At 49.8% G+C, this 24501-nt stretch overlaps 1 protein-coding gene, 2 non-coding genes and 1 pseudogene across 3 annotated transcripts in view; 1 reads left to right on the forward strand and 3 right to left on the reverse strand.

Annotated features, from left to right (window-relative positions):
- Positions 1-24501, reverse strand: part of LOC137166149 (small ribosomal subunit protein eS8) — a 125117-nt gene that overhangs the window by 32942 nt on the left and 67674 nt on the right. The gene's annotated exons all lie outside the window — the stretch shown is intronic.
- Positions 1976-2130, reverse strand: LOC137166218 (U1 spliceosomal RNA; annotated as a pseudogene).
- LOC137166238 (U1 spliceosomal RNA) lies at positions 4744-4907 on the forward strand. The gene has a single exon (XR_010923604.1). It is a non-coding gene; the product is annotated as a U1 spliceosomal RNA (small nuclear RNA).
- On the reverse strand, positions 17830-17945 carry LOC137166225 (U5 spliceosomal RNA). The gene has a single exon (XR_010923592.1). It is a non-coding gene; the product is annotated as a U5 spliceosomal RNA (small nuclear RNA).

Here is a 24501-nt window from a genome sequence, read left to right on the forward strand (position 1 = left end):
AGGCAAAGTGGCAAGTGTTGGGGGGAGGCGTTAACCGCGCTGGGTGCACGCCCCTGTGCATGGCTCTATGGAGGAGCCACCAGCTGATATCTCCGGTGGGCCCTGGGACCCAGGGAGAACCCAGCCTGGTAGAAGACGGGCACCTCAGCGGGGTCTCAGGGAAGATAAAAGAGCTGCGGGTCCTACCGGAGCCCTCGGAGGCGGTGGAGGAAGGCATGTGCCAGTGTGCTCCGTGCTGGGCACATGCACCAGAGAGAAGTCTCTGCGGGGTCTGGAGGTGGAAGACACGGACCTGACTACAGAGGTAGAGCAGGCCCTGTCCTCCCTTTTCCAGGGAAAGACTCAGCACTCCCGCAGAGACCCAGTGCAGGCCTGGCCAAAAGAACTCCAGAGCTAAGCTCTGAAGGCAGGCCAGGGTACCCAGGGCCAGGCTCAGGGTGTTATGCCACTGCCAGTGCATGGACGGGACCAGCTGGCTAAGCACCAGCATCCTCCCCGACAGGGAGAGACACTGGAGCCGTCCTGTCCACTCCACAGCCACCCTGACCTCCAAACCCTGCCAGTTCTCTGGCAGGGGGAGGGGTGGCGGAAAGGTAAAGGCCCAGATAAAGGAGCAGCCCCCGCGCTTCACCAGAGGGCCTGGAGTGTGGGTGGGAGGGAGCTTGCCTGCAACCTGTCCCCGACCCTCAGGCCAAAGCTCTTGACCCAAGTGACCCAGTCAGAGGAGGCCAATGAGTAGATGGCCTGGCTGGCCTCCACTTGCATCAGGTCACCCGGGGTTTGGGACCATGAGGAGCGCCCTGTGCAACTTTGGCTCACGGAGCACCAACTCAATCAATCAACCTCCTACGGAGGAGAGGGAGGAAAGGCTCAATGGCCGCAGTGTACAGCTGGCCTGACTGTGGACAGCCCTGATCCATGGTCACCTGAAACTGACAGGTTTGTTCAGGGGCCAGCTGAGCTTGATCAAACAGCCCACGGAAGCGTACAGTACCTGGAGAAAGCCCACAAACTGGGGCCCGAAGCCAAATGCCCAGGAAATACTTGTGGTTCACCTTCTGGTCCAGGGACAGGAGGGCGAATGACAGACCATTCCTACACCCAAGCTCCAGGCGGTCCTGGACCAAACAAAGATTATCAAAGATTGTGTGGCCCAGGATGGTTTAGGTAAGGTCGGGGAGGACCATGTCTGCCAGCAAGGATTTTTTTGCCACCTTGTTGGGACGTGGAGACTAGCACTAGGAAGAGAGAGCCTAAGGGTCTCTCTGAGTGTACCACTCCCCTTAAGTTGCTATGGTGGCACCACCCGGGCACTTCAGTCTAGATGCAAGCCGGGCTTCTTCCATCTGTGTAGACCTCCCTGGAAGGCAGGAGCTAGGTCTACGGAAGAATTCTTCCTTCCACGCCCCTGACTGATGATGTTGTGTTGAAATAAGTTCCCCGTGTAGACCAGCCCTGATTCTTGGTGTGTGCTGAACAGTTACGTTGACATAGCTCTGTCTCTCGGGGTGTGTAAAAGACAAACCCATTTCTTGGTGACAAAACTCCCAGCCTAGCTAACGCCGTTCAGGAGACAGTGCACCAAAAGCGACAGAAAGACCTCCTCTGCCACATGGTTGTACCGGCCTAGTCTCCATAGTGCAGACGTGCCGGAGGGAGAGAACGGACAGCAAAAGCCATTCCGATGCAGGGACAGGGGATCAGCCTGCATCTTGGAGATGGGATTCCCAGGCTTCATGTGAGACAGATTTTTGACAGATATTGTCATAGAAATGAGAACCAAATAGAGAAGAACAGACAAAGGAAGTGCCAGCAGGAAAGTCAGAGGTGTTCTTCACGTCAGAAACCGCTTAATGCAGGATGGTTGCAAAACACTTGCAACAAACAATAAATACACAAATGTATAACTAGCCATCCCAATAACAACACAAGGAAATGAAAAACAAAAGATCACAGCTGATATCTTTATCTGTCTTTGCAGTCCCCCACTACCACTACCACAAATTATACAGCTGAGTTTCCCGCATTTGGGGAAATCGCAGGGGTCAGCACACCCGCAGTGCAATGGATGAGCCTCGCCCTGAGAAAACCACCTTCGTGATCATGGTGTCTCCCCTGCCAGGTAAGTATGAGATACAGCCCGCTGACCGCCCTCTCCCCTCGCTCACCACCAACTCCCAGAATACGGTGCAGGCCAACTCGGACTTCCCACCATCTCCGCCCACATTGGCCCCGCGTGCCACATGCTGCCCTGCCACGGCCCTGCCTGGGACCTTGCTCTGGCCCTTCTTCCTCCCTCCCACAATCAACCTGTCCCCTGCCACTCCCCCAAGCACAGAAAGCCTCTGCTCCAGGGGCAAGGCAATCCAGGGTGCCATCCTCTTCCTCACTGACAGACGTGGAGGCTTTGGTGCATCCGCAGCAACTGCTTGGTGACATACCTACTGCCCAGTGCACTTGACGAGCCAGCAGGGTTTTCAATGTCCCTTCCTAGTTCATGGACCTCGGAGCCGCAGGCTGGGACACACCTGCCCTCAGGCTGCTCTGGGAGGCATGACAAAGCAAAGGGTGGCGGACCCCTTTGTAAGTGGCGCACTAATCCCAGAAACGCACCCGCCATCCTCTCCATCCTCCCATACATTTTCAGAGGCAGTTGAGGGCCTCTGAGGCTGCCACTCTTCAATGGAAGCAGCCCTGCCTGTGCGGGGCAGACAGCTGGGAAGCCTGGCACTGAGTGGCATCTCTGAGTGCCCGCCCCGGCTCTGTTTCAGCTCTCTGGCTCCTCTGTCTTTGCCCAGAGGCTTTTTTTGGCTGCAACGGTGCCACCTTGGGAACCAGCGTCTGGTGACGATGTTATATGACGGCAGAAGAACGCTCTCCTGTCATTACTCCATGAGAGGCGGCAGCTATGTCAGTGGGAGAGGCGCCAGTTTGGACAGTGCTTAGGTTGCTCTAAATTGTGCTGCTCAGGGTGGTGTCTTTTTCACACCCGAGTGATGTGAGTTAGATTGACTAAAATGGTAGTGTAGACCTGCCCTCAGAGGTGTGAAAAAGACTAACACACTGCTGAGCGACACAGCTCTGCCGATCTAACCTGCCGCCTAGCTAATGGCATTCGCTGAGAGGAGTTTAAATGAGGCAAAAGGACAACACTGGATTGTTGGTTTCGGGGTTCAGTTATTGTGGCAGTTTGTCAGGGGGTTGCGTTATACAAAGTACCCTCTGCTCCCTAAACAGAAAGTTTCAACACTGACTGAGGCTGGGAGCATGTGGCAGGCAAGCAGAGAGAAGGCCAATGGACTATAATCCTGTTCTATGTTTCCTTGCAGAATAAAGCCTTGTTCCTGGTGGGTGGATCTGGTCTGAGGTGAATACACACTGACACACAACACAGAGCACACACAGGAGCCTCAGGCCCTGTTTCCCAAAGCTGCGTAAAAAGTCACAAGGCAGACTTTCCCTGTCTTGAACGCCCTCGTGTTGGGCTAGCAGACAGGAGAGGCTACACAGCCATAGAGCTCCCTCTCCCCTCTTTCTTCTTTATACCTAGAGTGCTCCCCTGGTACCACCCCTTCCAATGTATGCCCATATTCCATTTTGGAGGGTCTTGAGTCTGGGGGTTTTGGACCACCTCTTTTATACCCCATGGGAGGGGTACGGAGGGAAGTTATATTTTGGCCAGGGTCATTTTTATGGCCTTTAGTGTTTCTTTCTCACACCTCCCTTTACGCCCTTGCTCCGCCCAACCGGTTGCTTGACCTGGCTATGGCATCTGTCTTGAAGAGGATCAATCCCCCACTACATCTCGAAGGGTTTTAATGACATCCCTTACCTCCACTCATAGAAAACCCATCTGGTTGTGGGTAGGTCAGGGTAACACAGTGTCTGTGTTCTGTTCTTTGTCTACACGTGTGTCCCAAAACACCTCCGCTTTCAAGCAGGCCCAAAATTCTATACACCGGCTGTAATGCTTACACAAATCTAAAGTTTGTACCAGCAGCCCTTGCGACAGACTTCTTTCCCAGACAGGGAAACTGAGGCACAGAGAGACTGAGTGACTTGCCCCCAGTCACCCAGGAAGTCTGTGGCAGAGCAGGGGGCTGGGGGCTGATGCTTTGTCTTCGGGACAGACGGGTCCCCCCCCTTCCTGCCGGCTCCCTCCTGCTTCCCCAGGTCCTTTTGGTCCTCCTCGCCTGGGGCTGCCGGGCTGGGGGCTGTCGGAGACTTGAAGCCTCCTTGGTGCCTCCCGACCGACGGGCCCCGCCTCCGCTGGGTGACAGAGGCAGCCCGGAGAGCCGCTCCCTGCTCTGCGCTGCAGCGTCCGCCCGCCCGGCTCGGGGAGAGCGGCCCAGCAGGGCCCCGGGAGGGACCGAGCGACACTTGGGAGGGCTCGTGAGCCTGCAGGGCTCGCGCCGCTGAAGAGGGGGGGCCGGCAAACGGAGGGCGCGGGGCGGGGCAGGCCGGCTGCAGGAAGGCCCTGGCCGGAGGGGCGGAGCCGCGTGAGCACGTATGCAGATCTGTGCTCGAGCAGAGCATTGTGGGAGTGAAAAGAGGCTGCGATCAGAGCCCCGATTTGCCATCTGGGGCTCGGTGGCGAGAAGGCCTCGGGTCGGACCGAGTCAGAGCAGCGTGAGGAAGGCGGCACAGGCGCGGCGGAGATGGTGGGAGGTCCGATCCGGGCGGCACCGTGTGTTTTGAGTTGGAGGCGAGCGAGGGCGGGGGGCGGTCGGCGAGCTGTATCTCATACTTACCTGGCAGGGGAGACACCATGATCACGAAGGTGGTTTTCCCAGGGCGAGGCTCATCCATTGCACTGCGGGTGTGCTGACCCCTGCGATTTCCCCAAATGCGGGAAACTCGACTGCATAATTTGTGGTAGTGGGGGACTGCGTTCGCGCTCTCCCCTGATTTTTATGGTTAAAGAAAAGAATAATCAGTAGTTTGTGTTTGTAGGGTAACTTTTGTCGTTCTTGCCGTTTGCACACCACCGTGGGCTCCTACTATTGAAAACCCAGCGACGTAGTGTTTTTTGAAGCTGGTACATTACAGTGTTTTTAATTTGAGACACTTACAGAGGTATATTTGATATTTTTATGTGTAGTGATCTTTTTGTCTGTGTAGCTGTTTTTTTTCCTGTCTGCAGTTCTTTTCTCCGCACTGTATCTGCACTCTGTTCTCATCTCGCTGGTGAGAGGATGGGTTCAGACGTTTTGCATTAGTGATCTCTTTCATGCAGCAAGAGAAATTCGTTAGTCTTTAAGGTGCTACTGGACTCTCGTTTAAGCCTTTGAGTGTGACCCTCCTTGCCCAGTGGGCACTTGCCCCTGGCTCCTGTGAAATCCCCACTCCTGCTTTGCCCCTAGCCCCTGCATTCCCCTGCTCCTTCACCTGTCTTTGGAAACAGACCTGCCCTGCATGCTAGGTGCTGCTCGCTTCTACCTTGAAAGCTGCTCTTCCATGCACACCTAGGTGGCTCTGGGGGGACTGAGGAGCAATGTCAGGGCTCCCTGCATCCAGGTCACTTTCCCCATGTGGGCTGTGTAAGGGGAGGGCAGAGAGCCGCAGCTCCTGATGCTTCACAGCACAGCCCAGGTGCGGAAAGTGACCTGGATGAAGGAAGCCCTGGCGTTGCTTCTCGCTTGCTCACCCTCGATCTCCGTGGGCGCACAAAGGAATGTTGGGGGGGAGTAAACAGTGTCTGTGTGTCACTGCTCATCTCTTCCCCCATGTTCCTTTGCCACGAGGAAACAGGGAGGCTCACAGTCCTGCGCCTGGCCGGGGTCAGGGCTTGCAACCCCCAGTTTGAGAACCAATGGCCTAACTGGTGTCTGGAGAGCACTTCTCTGGGATGCAGGCTTGCTGCCGGCACCGGGGCACCATAGCGTTTCATCTCTCAGAGCACATCTGTGCTATGGAAACGAGGCAGTCTCAATCCTGTGCTGGAGAAGTTTTTGGTCCACTGTCTGTGCAGAGTCCCACAGGAATAATGCTCTGCAGCCACTCAGGGTGAAGCCAGACAGGGCTCTACTGGACTGAGTTCTTTAAGCCCCTTTTGGCTTTATTCTGCAAGGAATCATAGAACAGGATTACAGTCCATTGACCTTCTCTCTGCTTGCCTGCTACACGCTCCCACCAGCTTCAGAGAGTGCTGACACTTTCTGCTGGGAGGGCCGAGGGTGTTTCCTGGCTCCTGCCAGGAAGTTCTCCCAACGTGCCATAGTTTGTAGTCCACGACTTGTAGTTCCCACTGCTGCTGTTGAAGCACACTGGATCTTGGGCTACAGATGTACAGAGCTTTGGTTGGGGGGGAAGGACACTCTACCAACGTATAAAGCTAGTTATGGGAAAAGAAGCCCTATTGGTGTGAAGGGCCGTGGTTTTATGCCTGCTTGTTTAGCCCCAATAAACATAGCATTGCCTGCACTTTGGACTCCGGCATGGGAGGCCCTGTCTCCTCCTGCTGTGTCCCCTGGGCCCACACAGCCCAGGGCCCTGCACCAGTTGCTGCTGCGCTCACCAGCCTCTCCCCTGCCCTGAAGCGGCACTCGGCTTAACGCTTCGAAGCTGGGGCTGCCTGGCCCAGGCCGGGGCTCCGGGGCTCAGGTGGACCCATGCTAGGATGGGCGGGCCAGGGCTCGAGCCAGGTAGGCCTGGAGCCAGTGCGCCGGGGATTGGGCTGCTTCGCCTGGCCTGGCCTGACACCCTGGGGCTGGGGCCAGCCAGGTTGGCTGCCTGGGGGAGGGGCCTGGGACTCAGGCCAGCTGGGAAGGGGCTCCTCTCGCCTCCACAGGGGCCTGGGCAGGGTTTGGTGGGGGTGAGGGGCAGAGCTTTTGGCAGAAGAGGGGTGGTTGCGGGGTAGCCTTCCTGAACAGGCAGTTCACGCACCACTCATAGGCTGTGGCCTGTTGCTTTCTGTCTGTGAACAGATCTGAGAACTGAGAAAAAGGGGCCTGACAAGAAAAGCCCTAACAGCTGTAATCAGGATGTCTAGATAGGGACTTTCCTGAGAACGCTAAATCAGGACAAAATACATAGAAAGGGGCAAACAGTCACCCAAGCTAGAGGCTTGCTCTAATAATTAGATTTATAAAGGCAGCAACAGAACAGTTCTTATCATATCTTACTGGTTACCAAGAAGCCCAAAAATACACTTTCCCTTAACCAGTCCAGCCCTCGTCTCCCATCCAGACAGCCAAGTCAAATAGGGTGAGGATTAAAATCTTGTTCACCATATACAAAGTTCTACTTATCCCAAGAGATCAGACATATTACTCATCAGGTCAATTAATATTTCAGACTTTACCCAAATCCATGTTTACAGCCAATTCTTATTAATTAAACTAAGATTTATTAAAAAGAAAAGAAAGAGCGATTATAGTTACATACAAATAAAGTTCTTAGGTCAGTTTCATAGTAGAGATGGTGAGTTACTGAGTTGCAAAAAGTTCTTTACGAATCAGTTCCATAGGTCATAATCCAATAGGCGTCCATGTGCAGAGTCTACATAAATTCTTCCATGAGAAATAGCAGGGTCATCCAGATTGGAGCTGAGGATCTCAGTCTTGTGACCCAAAACCTCCCCATATAAGGTTCAAGCGGATTTGAAATGAAAAAAGGGTCAGGACCCAAAGTTCTTTCATAGCTCTCTGGCAGACTACAGATAACCTCTTGACAGCAGGTCATGACAGATATCCCTTAGACCAAAAATAGAGAATATACATTGTGGCTTTGAAGTCAATTCCTATTTCCTATATACACACAGGGATTAGTTGCATTGATTAGCATAAGGCAGGTAACCATTCCAGCAGTTCATAGACAGTTTACTACAAACTTTAAGGAGAAATATAGACTATGAATTTATTACATAGAAGTTTCATCTAACTGTTAATATTCCCATTTGATCTCTGAATCAATAGAACATAGGAAGAGACAGGAAGAGAAGTTTATCATCTACCAGTTAATGAGATGTAGACCATGAAATTCAAATGGGGCTGGGCCTACTTATAAAATTAAGCTACCAAATATTACTAATAAGAAGCATATTCCCCTTCAGGTTCCTTCCATGTAGCTCTTTGACCTTCACGCCTGTTCCTGTTTTTTTCATTTCATTTCATTCGTAATCAGTTGAGTCCTGGGCTCAGTAGCTCTTCCCCTTAGGCTGGGGGAGGGGCTTTTAGCCATGGACAGGCATCCCGGAACCCAAAAAGTAAGAAGCATATTGCAAAAGAATGGCGGTGGCTGGAATCCCTTTTGAAAAGAAGTGATTGCTTCTTATTGCATCACACACGTGCTGTTTTCTTCGTTAAGCATGCCCGGTATTTCATCATATTTCAATCATATTTCCTGTGATTAATGGCCCCCCTGGACTGATCAGCCTCTCTAATGAAATTATCTTCTGTAATTAACTCACCTGTACCTCAGTGGCTCCATATTTTTCAAGGATACCTTTTGATTCTGTCTTTTGATGGGTACCACTCAGGTATTATTCAGTTTTCATCTCAGCAAACTCCAACCCCCTTTTGTTAGGAAAGGATGGAACTTTGTGACAAACAAGTGCTGGAATGTTGATTAAACAAAATCCGTCTGGCTAACACCATCTGAACTGAGCACAAACACGTAGGTCTTTCCCCTGTTGTTTGTGTTTGGATTTCCTTTGTTCTCTCATGTAGTTACCAAAAATGCTTGGAAAACACTAAACTGAAGAGTATAAAGAGGGAAGCAATCCTAGCAGCAAGTGCACTTCAAGATTGAGAAATCATTCCACACACAGAACTGTCATCTCGCCCAGCTTTTTTCTGAGACGACAGACCCAAGTTCTCAGAGAAGCTGTCAAGAATTGAAACCACCGCCTCTTGCCTGCATTGGTGAGGAAAATTGCATTTACAGCTACTATATTCTGGACTTTTGGTTTGGGCATGCACTTTGTAAGTGTAGTAATTAAAGCCTTTCTGTCATTATTGAACGAGTGTTGTGTCACACAATTCCTGAATGCACTAATATCAGATCCCAGTTGGTCAGGTAGCAGAGATCACATTGTGAAGCTTCTAACAAATATAGGTAAACACAGAAACATACAATTTGTATTTGCTTCTAATTCTTGGACAATACAAACTTGCGTTTCAGACACTCAGGTCTCTCTAATGTGACTGTTAGCTATCTATAAGAAATGGCCCTGTTTACTATTTCAATCCTTCCCTAATACATTCTTAAAGGTTGAGCTTAAAGGTCACTTAGGCCTGGTCTATACTCACTGGCAAATTCGCCAGCAGTTGATGGGAATTATGCAGCTTCATAGAGCAGCTTGCATAACTTACGTCGACTTCCTAAAGTCTGTTCTGCGCACCCATCTCCACTACGCCTGCGCCAGCGGGAAATGCGTACCCGTCGATGCTGCGCTACGCTTTTTGTGGAGGTGGCTTTATTAAATCGACTTCCGGATCGATTGAGTGGGTCTTCACTTCTGCTCGATCCGTCTGGATAAATCGATCTGATGGGGCCGCCATATTGCAGCCATCAGTGAAGGCATACCCTTAGCACGTTGGTTGTTTAATCGTTGCTGGTTTAGTGTCATGGGGCTGATGGCGCTTGCCTACCTTGCACAAGTCTTGGGGAGGATGGGAGAACTACACTGAAGATTAGGAAGATGCTTGGATACTAGGATAATGGGGGAGGGGCGTGGAGGGGAGCATATTAGCTCCATAACTTAAATCTGTTCTTATCAGTTTAACAGCAGAGGCAGAAACTACACCAACTAAAAGACTGAACTGACAGACGACTGGTCTGAAGATGAATTGTGCAGCTTCTGCTTCAAAAGAACTCCTTTCTTCTACAGATCTTCCTCTTTTTTCTGCTTTGGGGATGTCAGCTCAGACTGAGAAGATGATCACCCTATTGTAGACTCCCCAGAACACGTCAGCCATTGCGTGGCCCATTGTTATGTTTCTTACTCTTGGATGTATATATACCTCATATTTGTGATTTCTGGTTCATGCATCTGACGAAAGCTTATGCCCGCAGGAATTTGTTAGTCTTCAAAGTGCTACAGGATGCTCGTTGTTTTTGCTGTATACAGACTAACACGGCTACCCCTCAGGAACTTTTCACCATGAAAGGCACTGAATTTAGCCGTATGAAATGGAAATCTACCAACTTCATGAAAAAACTCGCACAGATAGAGACAGACGTCATCTTCCTCTCCAAGTGCAAACGTACAGACATCATATCAAATGGACTAAAAGTGAAAAAATCCCTTACGATCGACATGTTATAAAGACTATGGTGAGAGATTGTGTCACACACTCTCAGAAAACCTACGGAACCACCTGATCAGCATTCTGTACAGCATACAGGAGATCAAGAAAGAACTCTCAGCGCTGGATAATCTCATGAAAAGCCAAACTTCCACAGAAACTTCCACGTGGCTGATCTTTACAAAAACAAGATGGGCCATTTACAACAGTCACTTTGCTTCTCTGCAGAAGAAAAAGGACTCTAAACTATCTAAGCTCCTACATGCCACAAGGGACCACAACTGTGATACCCTTGTCTCATCCAACAATATTGTAAATCTATCCAGCTATACACTTAACCCAGCAAAAGCGTCTGTCTTGTCTCGGGGACTCTCTTTCTGCCCCACCACCTCCACACACATGACACAGTTCTGCGGTGACCTGGACTTCTACTTTTGCTGTCTTTGACTCCAGGAATATTTCCAACACAACAATGAACAACACACTAATCCACAGATACCTTCCTACCAGCTCTACAAGAAGAATTCTGCATGGACTCCTCCTGATAGTCGAAACAACGGACTAAAGTTTTACATAGAGTGTTTCCGCCGATGTGTACAAAATGAGATTGTTGCAGATTATAGACAATCAACATCACATGCCCCATAATCTCAGCCAAGATTGTAGACAAGCAACATCTTGTTTTTCCATAAAGTCTTGAAGACAAGCAACTGACATTGTTGCAGATTGTAGACAAGTAACATCGCTTGCCCCATAATCTCAGCCGAGGTTGTAGACAAGCAACATCTTGTTTCCCATAGTGTCTTGTAGACAAGCAACATCGCTTGCCCCAAGGTTGTAGACAAGCAACATCTCATTGCCGGTAATGTCTTGTAAACAAGCAACATCACTGCCCTGAGGCTGCAGACAAGCAACATCTCGTTCCCCGTAGTGTCTTGTAGACAAGCAACATCGCTTGCCCCGAGATTGTACACAAGCAACATCTCATTCCCAGTAGTGTCTTGTGAACAATCAACTTCACTTGCTCCGAGGTCGTAGACAAGCAACATCTCGTTCCCAGTAGTAGACAAGCAACATCACTTTTCTCCAAGTCTCAGCAGAGTTTATGGATAAGAAACGTCAGTTTCCTGACAGATTCTGCTCTGCAGAACGCGCTGCTACCTACAAGCCTATTTACATCCTTTACCTTGAGAGCAAACCCGCTGAAAGAGAAGGAGCTTTACTAATCATTAACCTGCTAAATTACAAATAAAAGACGAATACCCGGTAAGAGTTTATAGACAAACAACACCGCTTGACCCGCGGTAGCAAACAAACAACATCTCGCTACCAGTGGAAAACCAGCAACATTGCTTTTCTCTAAGTCTCGACAGAGTTCATTGATAAAAAACATCATTTTTCTGACTAGTTCAGCTACTCACTTTTACTTACAAACAAACTTCTATACTTCACCTCTCGATAAGTCACACTAACAGGAAAAAAAAACATAAATAATTAACTTTTTGGACGACAAACAAAAGACGAATATAAAATCTAAATTTCCGACCGCCCTCCCACTTCGCTCGCCACGCACTTCAAGAACACGGTGCGGCCCGGATCCCACCTCCCACCTTCCACCCCATTGCCAGCGTCGCCTACGATCCCTGTTACAACTAGTCTCGGCCCAGGAACGTCTCGCCACCGAGCCCCGTACTGCAAATCGGGGCTCTGATCGCAGCCTGTCCCCACAACCACAAGGCTCTGCTCGCACACAGATCTGCATACATGCTCACGTGGCTCCGCCCCTCCGTCCGAGCCTTCCTGCAACCGGCCTGCCCCGCCCCGCGTCCTCCCCTTGTCAACCCCGCCTCTGTAGGTTGTAGACAAGCAACATCTCGTTCCCCGTAGCGTCTTGTAGGCAGGCAACATGGCTTGCCCCGAGGTTGTAGACAAGCAACGTCTCGTTCTCGGTAATGTGTTGTAGACGTGCAACATAATTTTCCCCGGGGTTGTAGAAAAGCAACGTCTCGTTCCCGGTAATGTGTTGTAGTCGAGCAACATCGCTTGCCCCAAGGTTGTGGATAAGCAACATCTCGTTTCCCGTAGCGTCTTGTAGACAGGCAACATGGTTTGCCCCGAGGTTGTACACAAGCAACGTCTCCTTCCCGGTAATGTGTTGTAGACGAGCAACATCGCTTGCCCCAAGGTTGTAGATAAGCAACATCTCATTCCACGTAGTGTCTTCTAGACAGGGAACATCGTTTGCCCCGAGGTTGTAGATAAGCAACATCTCGTTCCCAGTAGTGTCTTGTAGACAGGCAACATTGCTTACCCCGAGGTTGTACACAAGCAACGTCTCGTTCCCGGTAATGTGTTGTAGTCGAGCAACATAATTTTCCCCGGGGTTCTAGAAAAGCAACGTCTCGTTCCCGGTAATGTGTTGTAGTCGAGCAACATCGCTTGCCCCAAGGTTGTAGATAAGCAACGTCTCGTTCCCCGTAGTGTCTTGTACACAAGCAACATCTCGTTTCCAGTAATGTGTTGTAGACAAGCAACATCGCTTTTCTCCAAGTCTCGGCGCTGTTTATGGATAAGAAACGTCGTTTACCTGACAGGTTCTGCTCTGCAGAATGCACTGCTACCGACAAGCCTATTTATATCCTTTACCTTGTGAGCAAACCTGCTAACAGAGGAGGAGCTTAGATAATCATTAACCTGTTGGATCGCAAGTAAAAGAGGAAGAGCCGGTAATATATCGTAGACAAACAACATTGCTTGCCCTGAAGTTGTAGACGAGCAACGTCTCGTTCCCCGTTCCATTTCGTGAACAAGCAACGAGCAACGTCTGGTTCCCCGTTCCGTTTCGTGAACAAGCAACGAGCAACGTCTGGTTCCCCGTTCTGTTTCGTGAACAAGCAACGAGCAACGTTCCCCATTCCCTTTCATGAGCAACGTTCCCCGTTCCGTTTCGTGAACAAGCAACTTCACTCGACCCGAGGTCGCAGAGAAGCAACATCTCGTTCCCAGTAGCATCTTGTACACAAACATTGCTTGACCCGGGATTGATCTACAGACCCGTTGAAGTAGAAATAAAAAACGAAAACGATTCGCCTACGATCACTGTTACAACTCGTCTCCGCCCAGGAACGTCTCGCCACCGAGCCCCGTACTGCAAATCGGGGCTCTGATCACAGCCTGTCCCCACACCCACAAGGCTCTGCTCGCACACAGATCTGCATACACGCTCACGCTGCTCCGCCACTCCGTCACTCCGTCCGAGCCTTCCCACAGCCGGCCTGCCCCGTCCCGCGTCCTCCCCTTGTCAGCCCCGCCTCTTCGGCGCCGCGAGGCTTGCAGCCGCACGAGCCCTCCCCGCAGTGACGGTCGGTTTCGGGGCCCTGGGCCCAGGGGTGGTGCTGGGAAATCCCTGGCAATCGCCCAGCGTGGAAATACTCGTGGGAAGTTATACTGGGGGCAAGCTGCAGAGCGGAAATGCACCAATGAGTGTCCAGTGTCCCTCGGTCACTGGGGATTGTAAGTAGGCTGATAAATACAACCCACTAGAGATGAACCCCCAATCTTCGCTTCTCGTTGGCACTGCTGCTTATTTCTTCTGGTATTTCATGACTGGGGCAATTGCCAGTTATTTAGAACATATTACTGGACACCGGCAGTACCAGGGTGATGCTGGGGGCCACAGCCACCTGGGGTCCGGCTGTCCATGCACCCCAGTGCTGACAGCAAGAGCCAGAGCCCCCCAGGGATGAGAGTGGGTGGGTGCTGCAAGCTCCCTCTGTCTGCCTGCGCTGGGCACTTGGGTCTTCTCTTGTCTCCCCACCCCACTGTGTGCCAGACCTGGGCATTCAGGGCTTTGGCTCTACTAGAAAGGTAAGTTTCTAGCTTGCCTGGTTGTAGAGGAAATGTTGAAAATGTGACCTGAGTGCACCTTAGGGCAGGCCTACTGTTCTCCCCTTGCATTTTTAATATCACCCAAATAGCAAATATCACAGGATCTTTTTCTAGGGGACAAGGCAACAAGCCACCTTTATTGGGATTACAGAAACTTAGTAAATAGTATTAATAGGAAAAGTATTAACACTGTAACAACCTGAATATAGTTTTTTACTTAGGGAAACGGTATTACCAATGTAACACTCAAGAAAACTGAAACTACACCCAAATTAAAATAAAATCTTAACATATGGAGCTCTGAAATATAATTCAGATTAAAAATTGATTTCCTCCCACACACCAACTATATTAATCTCATAAAGAAAAAAACCCAACATTCTGAACGGCAAATGTATCAGATTTAGAATTTTTATTAAAGATAATGTTTAAAAAAAAACAACATCGCTTGCCCCGAGGTTGTAGACAAGCAACATCTCGTTCCCCTCAGTGTCTTGTAGAAAGCAACATTGCTTGCCCCGAGGTTGTACACAAGCAACGTCTCGTTCCCGGTAATGTGTTGTAGACGAGCAACATCGCTTGCCCCAAGGTTGTAGATAAGCAACATCTCGTTCCCCGTAGTGTCTTGTACACAGGCAACATTGCTTGCCCCGAGGTTGTAGACAAGCAACATCTCGTTCCCCGTAGCGTCTTGTAGACAGGCAACATGGCTTGCCCTGAGTTTGTACACAAGCAACGTCTCGTTCCCGGTAATGTGTTGTAGACGAGCAACATCGCTTGCCCCAAGGTTGTAGATAAGCAATGTCTCGTTCCCGGTAATGTGTTGTAGACGAGCAACATAATTTTCCCCGGGGTTGTAGAAAAGCAACGTCTCGTTCCCGGTAATGTGTTGTAGACGAGCAACATCGCTTGCCCCAAGGTTGTAGATAAGCAACATCTCGTTCCCCGTAGTGTCTTGTAGACAGGCAACATTGCTTGCCCCAAGGTTGTAGACAAGCAACATCTCGTTCCCCGTAGCGTCTTGTAGGCAGGCAACATGGCTTGCTCCGAGGTTGTACACAAGCAACGTCTCGTTCCCGGTAATGTGTTGTAGACGAGCAACATAATTTTCCCCGGGGTTGTAGAAAAGCAACGTCTCGTTCCCGGTAATGTGTTGTAGTCGAGCAACATCGCTTGCCCCGAGGTTGTAGATAAGCAACATCTCGTTCCCCGTAGTGTCTTGTAGACAGGCAACATTGCTTACCCCGAGGTTGTACACAAGCAATGTCTCGTTCCCGGTAATGTGTTGTAGACGAGCAAGTTCACTTGCCTCGAGGCTGTAGACAAGCAACATCTGGTTCCCGATAATTTCTTGTAAGCAAGCAATGTCACTTGCCCCGAGGTTGTAGACAAGCAACATCTCGTTCCCAATAATTTCTTGTAAGCAAGCAACGTCACTTGCCCCGAGGTTGTAGACAAGCAACATATCGTTCGCCGTAGTGTCTTGTAGAAAAAAAAACATCGCATGCCCCGAGGTTGTAGACAAGCAACCTCTCGTTCCCAATGGTGCCTTGTAGACAATCAACTTCACTTGCCCCGCGGTCATAGACAAGCAACATCTCGTTCCCCGTAGCGTCTTGTAGAAAGCAACATAGCTTGCCCCGAGTTGTAGATAAGCAACGTCTCGTTCCCCGTAGCGTCTTGTACACAAGCAACATCTCGTTTCCAGTAATGTGTTGTAGACAAGCAACATCGCTTTTCTCCAAGTCTCGGCGCTGTTTATGGATAAGAAACGTCGTTTACCTGACAGGTTCTGCTCTGCAGAATGCACTGCTACCGACAAGCCTATTTATATCCTTTACCTTGTGAGCAAACCTGCTAACAGAGGAGGAGCTTAGATAATCATTAACCTGTTGGATCGCAAGTAAAAGAGGAAGAGCCGGTAATATATCGTAGACAAACAACATTGCTTGCCCTGAAGTTGTAGACGAGCAACGTCTCGTTCCCCGTTCCATTTCGTGAACAAGCAACGAGCAACGTCTGGTTCCCCGTTCCGTTTCGTGAACAAGCAACGAGCAACGTCTGGTTCCCCGTTCTGTTTCGTGAACAAGCAACGAGCAACGTTCCCCATTCCCTTTCATGAGCAACGTTCCCCGTTCCGTTTCGTGAACAAGCAACTTCACTCGACCCGAGGTCGCAGAGAAGCAACATCTCGTTCCCAGTAGCGTCTTGTACACAAACATTGCTTGACCCGGGATTGATCTACAGACCCGTTGAAGTAGAAATAAAAAACGAAAACGATTCGCCTACGATCACTGTTACAACTCGTCTCCGCCCAGGAACGTCTCGCCACCGAGCCCCGTACTGCAAATCGGGGCTCTGATCACAGCCTGTCCCCACACCCACAAGGCTCTGCTCGCACACAGATCTGCATACACGCTCACGCTGCTCCGCCACTCCATCACTCCGTCCGAGCCTTACCGCAGCCGGCCTGCCCCACCCCGCGTCCTCCCCTTGTCAGCCCCGCCTCTTCGGCACCACGAGGCTTGCAGCCGCACGAGCCCTCCCCGCAGTGACGGTCAGTTTCCGGGCCCTGGGCCCAGGGGTGGTGCTGGGAAATCCCTGGCAATCGCCCAGCGTGGAAATACTCGTGGGAAGTTATACTGGGGGCAAGCTGCAGAGCGGAAATGCACCAATGAGTGTCCAGTGTCCCTCGGTCACTGGGGATTGTAAGTAGGCTGATAAATACAACCCACTAGAGATGAACCCCCAATCTTCGCTTCTCGTTGGCACTGCTGCTTATTTCTTCTGGTATTTCATGACTGGGGCAATTGCCAGTTATTTAGAACATATTACTGGACACCGGCAGTACCAGGGTGATGCTGGGGGCCACAGCCACCTGGGGTCCGGCTGTCCATGCACCCCAGTGCTGACAGCAAGAGCCAGAGCCCCCAGGGATGAGAGTGGGTGGGTGCTGCAAGCTCCCTCTGTCTGCCTGCGCTGGGCACTTGGGTCTTCTCTTGTCTCCCCACCCCACTGTGTGCCAGACCTGGGCATTCAGGGCTTTGGCTCTACTAGAAAGGTAAGTTTCTAGCTTGCCTGGTTGTAGAGGAAATGTTGAAAATGTGACCTGAGAACACCTTAGGGCAGGCCTCCTGTTCTCCCCTTGCATTTTTAATATCACCCAAATAGCAAATATCACAGGATCTTTTTCTAGGGGACAAGGCAACAAGCCACCTTTATTGGGATTACAGAAATTTAGTAAATAGTATTAATAGGAAAAGTATTAACACTGTAACAATATAGTTTTTTACTTAGGGAAACGGTATTACCAATGTAACACTCAAGAAAACAGCATTAATACTGAAACTACACCCAAATTAAAACAAAATCTTAACATATGGAGCTCTGAAATATAATTCAGATTAAAAATTGATTTCCTCCCACCCACCAACTATATTAATTTCATAAAGAAAAAAACCCCCAACATTCTAAAAAACTAATGTATCATATTTAGAAATTGTGTTAAACATAATGATTAAAAAAAGGATATATACCGAGTTAAATAAACAAAGGTTTCCCGACTGTAAGGCATATTTTATAGATTATTAACGAATGCGGAAATCAGATGAAGACTACAAAACACAACGAAACTCTCAACTTGTTTTTTAATTGTTTTCAAAAGAATCTTTTTTTTATCACGAAGTAGAGTCGCTTCACCGGAGTGAAGCTTCAAAAAATTGGGTACAAACCCGTAAATGTTTCTCTCCACGGAAATCTTTAGTAAAAGGCGAAAGATTTATACGATCTGAAGAAAAACCAGAGTATGACACACACTCCACGGAGGCCCTTCCCGGGCAGCAGCATCCCCTCAGTAACACACGGTGACCCCGCCGGCGGCTGGGCAGCGGCACCCCCCGCTCCCTCCGCCCATTGCACCGGCCCGACAGAACCGCGATTCCGAGCAGTGGCACCCGGGACCCGGACCGAACCCAGCCCAGCGGGCGGGGGGGGGAGGGGCGCGTCCTGCGCGCAGTGCATCATTGGTATGCAAATGAGACTTCCCTGCCGGCGACTCAGCGCGAGGGAGGCCCCGCCTCCGAGCTGCGGCTGCAGCCCCTGGCGCGCGGCTCCGCCTCCCTCCCGGCTCCGGGCTGGGCGCTGCTCGCTCCCCTTGGCGCGCGGGCGGGGCCGGGGCAAGGGCCGCTGAGCCGCCCGGAGCGAGCTGGGCCCGGCCATTGCACGGAGCCTGCAACCCGCCCCCTGCACTCAGCGCCGCCCGCCTGGGGCAGCAGAGAGCGGGCGGCTTCTCCGCAGCCCTGCCGCTCCCGGGCCCTGCCCCCCCCCCCCGCCCCCGGCCTGCAGACCCCGCGCAGCTCGTTAGCCCGCCCGCCTGCCGAGCTCCGCGGCCTCCGCCCCGCTCCTGCAACCCGGCCTCAGGGTGCGATCCGGTGTGCCACCCGGCTGCCTGCTCTGTGTAAATGCAGCGCTTCACCGCCCAAAGGCATAAAGCTCCTCCCCGGCAGTGGCGTACCATGGGTCTCTGGCGCTGGGGGCCAATACCTGCCTTTGCGCTCCCCTACCCCAGCGGAGTGACAGCGCCCCGTGGGGGGGCTGCGGGCCCGTTTCCTGCTCGCCCCCTTCCCCCCCCCCATTGTGGGTGCAGCAGGGCGTGTGGAGTGACGGGAGCAGATGTCCCCGAGCCGCCTGGCTGCGGGGAGGAGAGTCCTGACCGGCTCTGCCCCTGGAGCCCTGCACTTGGTTGGCTGCCTGGTCCCTGTACAGCTGGTGCTCCCGCGGCTCCCTGGTGTGGTTGTGCCCAGCGCAGGGGAAAAGGGGCTGGAAAGATGCTTGCTCCCCCCACAGCAGGTGTCCTCGGCCGCTGGCAGGCCTGCGCTGGGGTCGGCATGGCCCCCAGGGATGTGAAAGCCCAGTGGCCCCTGTCCGCATGCAACTGCGGGGACTGGCTCCTCAAAGGAGGGCCCAGCTGGCACCATGCGCAGGCCAGCCCCTGGGCCATGGCCCCCTCCTTTCCTTCTCCGCCCCCATCGGCATAGGGCTGCCACTGCTCCGAAGGGAAGCTACAGATACATGTTACTCCTGGAGGATTTCTGCACCAAAAATTACAAATTCTGTGCACAACAATATTTTTAAAGTCGGCATATTTTATTTGTCAAAATAACACAATATAATCACGCCCATTTAAATTATTTTGGTAATTTATTGCTAAATACTTGGTAGCAATTATGTCTGTAACAATACTGGCAACACAAAAGATTCAGGACATGTTTTTGCGACAAATAGATTCCTTACTAGTGTAGACTGTGAAATTTCAGCTAAGATGGGCCTACTTATAAAATTAAACTACCAAATTAATAAGTGCATATTGCAGAATATGTGAAATGGTGGCTGGAGTCCCTTTTGAAAAGAAGTGATTGTTTCTCATTGCAACACACCCATGCTGTCTTTCTATTCGAAAAGTATGTCTGTTATTTCATTAAGGTAATTGCCTCTCTGTCTGGACCATTTTCCCTAATGAATTTATCCTCTGGGAGTAACTCATCTATGCAGTAAACAGCAATGTGTTAAATGCAGGGCGTGCTAGACCTCCACTGCTCCAGACCTCTCAAAATACCTTGTGATCAAAGCTAATGGCTGGATACCATCCCAGGTGTTGCTCAATTTAATCACAACAACCCCAATACCCCTTTGTTTGAAGGGTGGAACACTGAAGCTAAAGAACAAATCTAGGTGGCTAGCACCTTTTCACTAATTAAAGCACATGGGTCTCTCCCTCTTGTATTGTTTTCTGGAATTCCTGTGATTACTCATGTAAATTAGCAAAATGCTTTGAAAAACATTGGATTGAAGAATATAAAAGAGAAGCAATGGAAATAAGCAAGCAGGCAAGCTTCAAGAGAAGAGGAATCACTCTTGACAAGAAACTGAAGAACTACCATCTTGCCCAGCTGCCTTCTGAGACCACGGATCCAGGCTCTCAGGGGAAGCTTCTAAGAAACCATCACCGCCTCTTGCCTGCATTGGTGAGGATAATTGCTTTTGCAGCTAAAATATACTGGACTTTTGGTTTGGGGGCTCATTTTATATGTTTATAAGTATAGTAATTAAAGCCTTTCTGTCATTATCGAACGAGAGTCGTGTCAATTCCTGAGCACACTAATAGCAGATCCCAGTCTGTGAGGTAACACTAGGCAAGTTAATAAAGAACTGTGGGTAATAATTCATTTAAACTATGATCTAGAAATATATTTCCCGTACCTGTCAAAGCAGTGCAAAGACTTGGGGGAGTCGGGATAAGGGAAGAGCTGCGGGAGAGCGAAGTAATTACTGATAAGGAGCCCAGGAATGAACCTTGAGGGTTGTTGAGTGGGGGTGGGAGAAGTATGTGTTGTCAGTTGTCGGCTGTGTGTGTGTTCTCCCAGTATGTATGCCGTCCCAGCTCTGTGCATATAACCGAGACACCAAACCACGACTGGATTGTCCAATAAGACCACAGATCCCTTTCAGCAATGAAGACACAAGGCCAGGTTTATTGTCAAATGAGCACGGTAAAAAGTGTCTTATATGTGCTACCAGTACACATAATACAAGTATGCCCCTGACAATAGTCCTGGCTCAGTAAACGGCGGGACTTTCCTTTCCTCACTTGGCCTGACAAAGACACTCCCTTTGAGACTCTCCTTTATACACTGTTACAAACAAGTTGTGTATTGCGCCTCTGACGTGGTAATATACCAGCCTCTGACGTGGTAAAGACACAAAACCTATGAATAAGTCTTCTTTAAAGTACACCAGAAGCAGGCAGCCTGCCAAAAAGGAGGTGAGGCCACTGACAAAGAAGCATGCCAGGAAGATAAGGCTATTGCAGAAAAGCTGAATGAATTCTTTGCATCAGGCTTCACTGCAGAGGATGGCACAGAGATCCCCACATCAGAGCTATCCTTTATGGGTTACAACTCTGATGTAATTTCCCACATTAATGTGTCAAGATAAGAGGTTTGAGAATGAATGAATGAATTAAACAGTAATAAGTCTCCAGGACCAGATGGCATTAACCCACCATTTCTGAAGGCAATATGGGTTAATGAAACGGCAGCACTGCTAAGTGTAATATGTCAGCTAACACTGAAGCAAGCCTCTATCACTCTATTACAGCAGCTTCGATCACCTTTTGAAACCTCAGCCTGTAACTGATTTGTATGAATGTTTACCTGCTTTCACCTGGTAAATACATTTCTTATTTCTTTTCCTACTTAATAAATATTCAGGTAGTTTATTTATAGGATTGTCTACAAGCCTTGTCTTCGGTTTGAGATCTGAGGTGCACCTGACCTGGGTAAGTGACCGGTCCATTGGAAGAGGAGTGATCTGAATATTGTTGTGGTTTTTTATGTCAGGGACTATCTATGGCAAAGGCAGGCTCTCCTGGGTGGCAGGATAGACTGGAGTGCCCAAGGGGACTGTCTGTGACTCCATATGAAGGTTGTTATTGTGCCTGAGGAGTTCACACTTGATACTTAGCTGGTAAAATCTAAATATAGAATGCACAGCCAGCCCCAGGCATCCAGGACTCCCACTTTCTGCCAGCCCTGGGCACCTGGGATTCTAGCTGAACTAGAAAGGTAGGTTTCTAGCTTGCCTGGCTGCAGAGGAAATGGTGAAAATGTGACCTGAAAGTACCTCACAGGCTCAGAAACTGGAAAGGAAATAAAGAGAACTCACATTTCATGTTAAAAAATCCTCATTATTTTAAGTGAATCTCATGATTTTTGGGGTCTGACTCATGATTTTCTAATGGCGAGGGCTGGCCGTACAATTACTGTATTTAGAATTTACATTACAATAGGTCTGAAAACAAAATCAGGATTGGGACCCCTTTGTGCTGGGTGCAGTACCACACCAAGTATCTTCACTTGATTTTACAAACCAAAAGATATGGAATATATCCTGGTTGGGGAGAAGAATAAAACCAAATCTATATAACCCACGCAGTTATTTATACACATGTGAGCTTCAGTATTACCAAAAAAAAAAAAAGGATCATCTGCCCAACAGACCCTCAATCTGGAAAGCAGTAACACAAAGACGCTCACGTTATTTCAACAAAGTAATAGCAAGATTTCCTCATAAATGAACGAAAACCCTAAAGATTACAGAACAACTCTGCTATAAGGATCTACTTAAAACAAGCAATACAAAGTTAACATTGTCACAAAAAAACCAGCTAAACTAGCTCTGATTTTTTAACGAACATGTTCTCCCCAAAGGGAGGTGCACCCTTGTTAGAGAATGTTTCTCCCATCAGCATAAGCAGTCCACCTCCCTGAAAGGAAGAAGCTAGGTCCACAGAAAATTCTTCCTGTCACACCCCAGACTGATGGAGTGTACCCACTTATGTTCCCCTTGTAGATCAGTCTTGAGGGCTTGGTGCATGCTGAACAGATCATTAACAGTGCTTAATTTATGCCAGAGCTTCCAGGGCTGAGCCCACCTCTGGGCTTCCTGCATTAGTTATGAATTGTAAAAAAAAAAAAAATTGCTTGAATGTTGGCACCTCTTTCATTACAAATTAAGCACTGGGTGTGAAAAAGACACTCCTGGGCAACACAGCTACACAGACCTAAGCCCCAGCATAGTTAACGCCACTGTGCCGGCCTACTCTCCATACCGCAGGCGTATCCTAAGAGAGAAAACAGACTGAAAAAGCTGAAGTCGCATCAGCGAAGGAGCTTACAGCCAGCCTGCATCCTGCAGAAGCGCTCCCCAGGCAAAAAGGCAGCCTTATCAAAAAGCTCAAAAAGCTAAGGAGAACAGAATGATAAAGAATTACACCCAAACAAAACAAGGAAACTAGACAGCTTTAAAGAGAGCAGTACCATCAGAGAGGTCCTTGGGCTGTCTCGGCTTAGTGCTGGCTCCACAAAGTGGCGGTGTTGCAGCCAAAAAAGCCTCTGGACAAAGACAGAGACACCGGAGAGCTGAAATGAAGAACCGGAGCAGGCACTCATCCAGAGGGGCCAGTCAGTGCCGGGCTTCTCTGCCATCTGCCCTCTGCAGGGGCCATTTCTGTTGAAGAGCACTGGCCTCAGAGGCCTCTTGACTGCCTTAAAAATGTATGGGAGGAAGGGGTGAATTTCTGGGACTGGTGCCTGACTTACAAAAGGGGCAGCCACCCCTTGCTCTGCCTCACCTCCCAGAGCTGCCCAAGGGTCAAGCATGTCCCAGCCCAGTGCTCTGAGGGCTATGAATTAGGATGGGACATTGAAAACCCCGCTGGTTTGTCTAGTAGGCTGGGGACACACTGAAGCCCCCATGTTTGCCATCAGCCCCATTTCCTGGGTGGGAGAACTGAGGCACAGAGAGACTGAGTGATTTGCCTGAAATCACCCAGAAAGTCTGTGGCAGAGTAGGGGGTACCTGGGGAAAAACTGAGTGAAGTCAAAGTGAGTGAAAAAGAGGGACCAGTGGATATGGCATTGGATAAGGCATCTAGCAGTCCATGGGTATTACAAGTTCTTATGGTCCATCAGGACTTGGACCAGGAATCAGGCTCCTTCCAGAAGGTGGCACCACTCATCAAAAGCTGCCTTGATAGCCAGTAGCTCCTTGGTCCCAAATATCATAATTTTTTCCCCTGGGGATTAGCTTCTGAGAATCAAAGGCACAGGGGTGGAGTTAGTGGCAGGGGCCCATGTGCTGAGATAGTACTGTACCTGAGGCAAAGTTTGAGGTTGTTGCCTCGATCATAAATGGTTGCCTAGAATCGGGGTGAATCAGGATGGTTGCTGAGGTGAATACCCTCTTCAGCTCATATAAGGCTGACCGAGCCTCAGTGGACCAGGCAAACTGGGCCCCCATAATGCACTTTTGCAGGCATGCCATTATGGGTGTAACCAGGCTAGAAAATCCGTTAATGAATTGCCTGTAGAAATTGATGAACCCGAAGAATCGCTGCACCCTGCCTACATCCTGGGGTGCAGCCTAGCCGGATATTGCCGCCACCTTACACGGCCCACAGTGAGTCCCTCAGATGGGATGATATATCCCAAGAAGTCTATGGTGCCTTATCAAACTCACATTTCTTGAGCGTCACATAGAAATGGTTTTAGCAGAGTCTTCCCACGACAGTCTGCCCGTGATGATGGTGAAGGTCTTGACTTTTGGATAAAATGAAGCTGTCATCCATGTAAATGATGGTGAATTGCTTGAGCATGTCCCTAAAGATGTCATTTTTGACATACTGAAAGATCGCCGAGGCATTACACCACCCAGACAACACGATCAAGATTACAATATGAAATCAGTACCTCTTACTGCTTGTTAATGATCTGTTTGAAAAACCGCTCTGCTGAGGTCTTTACGA

This window comes from Emydura macquarii, unplaced genomic scaffold, assembly GCF_026122565.2.
Source record: "Emydura macquarii macquarii isolate MOO-44397 ecotype Brisbane River unplaced genomic scaffold, CSIRO-AGI_Emac_v2 contig_2805, whole genome shotgun sequence".
Lineage (NCBI taxonomy): Eukaryota > Metazoa > Chordata > Testudines > Chelidae > Emydura > Emydura macquarii.